This window comes from Portunus trituberculatus, chromosome 32, assembly GCF_017591435.1.
Source record: "Portunus trituberculatus isolate SZX2019 chromosome 32, ASM1759143v1, whole genome shotgun sequence".
NCBI lineage: Eukaryota > Metazoa > Arthropoda > Malacostraca > Decapoda > Portunidae > Portunus > Portunus trituberculatus.
This window is the reverse complement of record NC_059286.1, coordinates 8,178,525-8,183,181: the sequence shown is the minus strand read 5'-3', so window position 1 is coordinate 8,183,181 and position 4,657 is coordinate 8,178,525. Positions and strand designations below refer to the sequence as shown.

At 46.6% G+C, this 4,657-nt stretch overlaps 1 protein-coding gene across 1 annotated transcript in view; it reads right to left on the bottom strand.

Annotated features, from left to right (window-relative positions):
• LOC123512070 overlaps nt 1-4,323 on the bottom strand; it is a 135,500-nt gene extending 131,177 nt beyond the window's left edge. Inside the window, 1 exon segment of the mRNA XM_045268251.1 lies at nt 4,206-4,323. The gene's annotated coding sequence lies outside the window, so the exon portion shown is untranslated.
• Nucleotides 4,324-4,657: the final 334 nt, after the last annotated feature.

Genomic DNA, 4,657 nt, shown 5'->3' with positions numbered 1-4,657 from the left:
GCATTTTTTAACTGGAGAAACACTCTTGAAAACCCAGCTAATCATCACTGTGGCCTTGGAAAACAGTCGTGGTGAGAGAGAGAGAGAGAGAGAGAGAGAGAGAGAGAGAGAGAGAGAGAGAGAAGAGCGTTTTAAGACATTTTACGGTTCTAGAGACAGAGTGACAAAATTTCTACATTATCAACAGGAGAAACACTTGAAAACCTCGCTAATCATCTCTGTGGCCTTGGAAAACAGCCGTGGTGAGAGAGCACAACTATAATTTTTCCTATTTCAAACCTTCCCATCCATAAATCTGTTCTTTGGAAGCTCCCTATTGACTGACGCAAGACCAACATAAAAACTCCACCAAAGCTTTCCTACTTTCTTTTTTAATCTAGTTATTTTTAAGACGTCAATTGTTGTTGTTGTTTTTTTCCTTTAAATATTCGAGTTTTTATCCAAATTTACATCTCGACCAGTTTTTTGTCCTCGCCTTTTGTATTGGTGAGAGAGACGAAAGTTAGAGATTAGAGGATAGAATAGAGGACAGAGTAGTGTGTGTGTGTGTGTGTGTGTGTGTGTGTGTGTGTGTGTGTGTGTGTGTGTGTGTGTGTGTGGTGGTAACTGATGAGAGTGAGAGCGGCACGATTAGAGAGAGAGAGAGAGAGAGAGAGAGAGAGAGAGAGAGAGAGAGAGAGAGAGAGAGAGATTAGAAGGATTAACACGTTGAATGATAAAAAAAGACGTGGATAACATGATAATAAGATAAGAGAGAGATTAAAGGGAGCGAGTGGGGAGAAGAGGAAAAGGTAAGGAAAGAGGGGAGTAAGATGAGGAGATTAAAAATAAGTGGAGGAGGAGCAGAAGTGTGAAGGAGAAAGTCACAGTGAGAAAGTTATGAAATGTGGGGAGATGGGGAGCAGGAGAGGCATGGGGAGGAGAAGGGGGAAGAATAGGAAAGTAAGTGAAGTAGCGAGGCAGAAGTACTGGGAAGGAGCGGGAGGAAAAGAGAATAGGAAAAGAAGTGATGGGGAGAAGATACTGAATTCGGGAAGTAGGAAAAGAAAGCGGGAGAGGGAAGGGAGAAGGGTGATGGAAGAGGTGGGCAGGGAAGGGAAGGGCGAGGGCAGTGAGGAGTGGGAAGAGGAGGAGGAGGAGGAAGAGGAGGAAGAGGTGAAAGAGGAGGATGTAGGGAACGAACTAACTACAATAAATCTATCTCATACTGACAATTACTGTGTGGATAATTACTCTCTCTCTCTCTCTCTCTCTCTCTCTCTCGCATGATACAGCACAGCACAGCACAGCACAGCACCAGGACGTACTACACATGTGTCACTCCGGCAGTCACACCCAGAGGGAGTTCTCTCATGACATGGCACTGTGTGTGTGTGTTTCACTGTTTGATCTGCTGCAGTCTCTGACGAGACAGCCAGACGTTACCCTACGGAACGAGCTCAGAGCTCATTATTTCCGATCTTCGGATAGGCCTGAGACCAGGCACACACCACACACCGGGACTACAGGATCACAACTCCTCGATTTACATCCCGTACCTACTCACTACTAGGTGAATAGGGGCTACACGTGAAAGGAGACACACCCAAATATCTCCACCCGGCCGGGGAATCGAACCCCGGTCCTCTGGCTTGTGAGGCCAGCGCTCTAACCACTGAGCTACCGGCGTGTGTGTGTGTGTGTGTGTGTGTGTGCGCGCTTAGGGCATAGAATAACAACAGCAAAGTTACAACAATTTAGAAAGGCAATGGAGAACAAAAGCGAATCTGGCCAGCTGGTGTGCCCTCCCTGTTTGGGGTCAATCAGCATCGTGCCGCCGCTCAGTCGCGCCGCTACGCAGCCGCCTGCCGCTCGTCACGTATGAGACGCGTCTGTCGACCTTTATTTCTCTCCCACCCGCACCTCACAAGTACCTCACACACACACACACACACACAGTAGTATGGATGTCTATATTCTCAGCCTTGCACCAGCTAGTGCAATGGTCCACGGTACCGTCTGTGGCTGTGGCTGATTACTAATGACCCACGAGCTTTGATCCACTGCTTTGTTGGGCCTCTCCCTTCAGTACGTGTGTACTGTCCCTAAGGTGGCTGACCTTGAAACCACAAGTCTCCAGCATTACTGATGACAAACAAAGGGGTGCCCAACAGGGAAGAGACTTAGCTGTCCTCTGCTGCTGCTGCTGCTGCTGCTGCTGCTGCTGCTAGACGTCTGGAGACTCGGCTGCAACATTAGACCCATTTAGTCATCCAACACACCCGGCAAAGCGTTCACAGCAGTCCGCCTTTCGTGTTGTGAACAAAGAAAGAACAACTTTGAACAAACAAACAACTACGAACACGACTCCGGTCTCGGGAAGATGCCAGAGGGAGAGGAGGGAGGGGTGGCTAGGTTGGGGAGAAGAAGAAGGAGGGACGGTCAGGGTAGGATGAGGAGGAGGGAGGAACAGCTAGGGTGAGGGGAAGGAGGAGGGAGGGACAGCCAAGGTAGGGTGAAGGTGAGGGGCGGCAAGGTTCCGGGTGAATTATCCTCTAAAGCCTTGGTAATATTTCCGTAGAGCAGGTTGAAGTAGCCACGACGGTACAACACGTGCGAAGGCCACGGGACCAGTGGGCAGTGACTCAGCGGCCAAGGACAACACCACAAACTCTTCTCCACTTATCTACTCATTAATTTTGTCTCAGTGTGTGTGTGTGTGTGTGTGTGTGTGTGTGTGTGTGTGTGTGTGTGTGTGTGTGTGTTGCTTCGGGATTTCCAAGCCTGTTATATGAATAGAACGATTATTTTTATTTTTACCTGCGTGTTAATCTTCTCTTCGAACAAATCTGTCCAATGCATTTACCAAGCCTGTCTATCCTCAACGTGCTGTGAGTTAAGCCACGTTTCTTGTGATTCGTGACAAATTTTCCTACTTGCATTCCTTCAATTACACGTACAGGCGACACGACTCCAAGCTGACCTTATCGTCTTGAACCCTCTGTGACACTCAAGAGGTGAGGTGAGGTGAGTGAGTGAGTGTGTGTGTGTGTGTGTGTGTGTGTGTGTGTGTGTGTGTGTGAGAGAGAGAGAGAGAGAGAGAGAGAGAGAGAGAGAGAGAGAGAGAGAGAGAGAGAGAGAGAGAGAGAGAGAGAGAGAGAGAGAAAGAGAAGGAAAAGTTGAAATCAATAGATACATAATTACATAAATAAGACATCAAATATCATTCTAGGAGGGGATAAGACAACACTGACGTCACCTTCACATTTAGCAGTCATTTAGCTGACCTGCATCGCCCTTTGCATACACACAGTGGAGTCAAGGCACGCATTTTAACCCCCTTCAGTACTGGAATACATTTTCTACCTTGAGATCTGTGTACTAGATCATTTTATTCACATTGCGAAGGTTACATGAAAGTCAAAAGATTAATAACCACAGTCTTCACTCTAATTTAATCCCCCCACATGAGTTTCCGAAGCTGTGTAAAATGTCCAAATGGCATGAATGAAGTGGAAACGTGCCATGGTACTGAAGGGGTCAAGGAAGGACAGCTGTGACAATCCGACCACACCCACACTGCCACCAGCACTGGATTCACAGGGAAGGGACGAGATGGAATGACGGCGGGAGACCTTCAGATATAAGAGGAATGACCGAGATGAGAGAGAGAGAGAGAGAGAGAGAGAGAGAGAGAGAGAGAGAGAGAGAGAGAGAGAGAGAGAGAGAGAGAGAGAGAGAGAGAGAGACAAACACTCTCACTGGTTTCAAGGTCAATCTGTTAAGAATCACGAGACTTGGACTAAAAAAGCGTGGGAATTTTAATGCTTCGATGTTTCTTCCTGTCACGCTAATCATGCACGCTAACTCCACTCATGCACGCAAACACGCACTCACACACGCATGCACTTATTTTCTGGAGAGAGAGAGAGAGAGAGAGAGAGAGAGAGAGAGAGAGAGAGAGAGAGAGAGTGGTGTTTATGTTGTTTGTTTAATTTGCTTTTTTTGTTTTGTTGTTATTGTTTTGTTGTTTGAATTAAGGAAAAATTCCGTTTTACTTATTGACCTTGTGTGTGTGTGTGTGTGTGTGTGTGTGTGTGTGTGTGTGTGTGTGTGTGTGTGTGTTATGTTGTCGTGTTATGTTGCTTTAGAGGGTTATACTGCATCTATCTATCTATCTATCTATCTATCAACCGACCCATCCCCCCATTCACTCATTTACCTACCTATTTAAACAGAAGCAGTGAACACATGCAGTGACACAGGCAACACCACACACCATCACCACGAGCCACCACACACCACCACTCACCACCACCTCTAGGAACACTAACTCTCGTCACCACCTCGCCACCTCTCTTCCACTCACTCCTTCCCGACTAAGCCCCGTATTAAGACATTCATTACTCTCCCACCATGGCTATTTTCCTTGGCCACAGAGATGATTGGCGGGGTTCTCAAGAGTGTTTCTCCAGTTAATAATGTTTGTTTGTCTTTAGAACCATAAAACATCCTTAAAAACGCTCTTCTCTCACCACTATTTTCAGGGGCCATAGAGATGATTAGCGGGGTTTTCAAGAGTGTTTTTCAAGTTAATAGTATAGAAATCTTGTCACTCTGCCTCTAGAAGTAATAAAACACCTTAAAAACCTGTGTCAGTTTAAACAAAGCCTTTTGA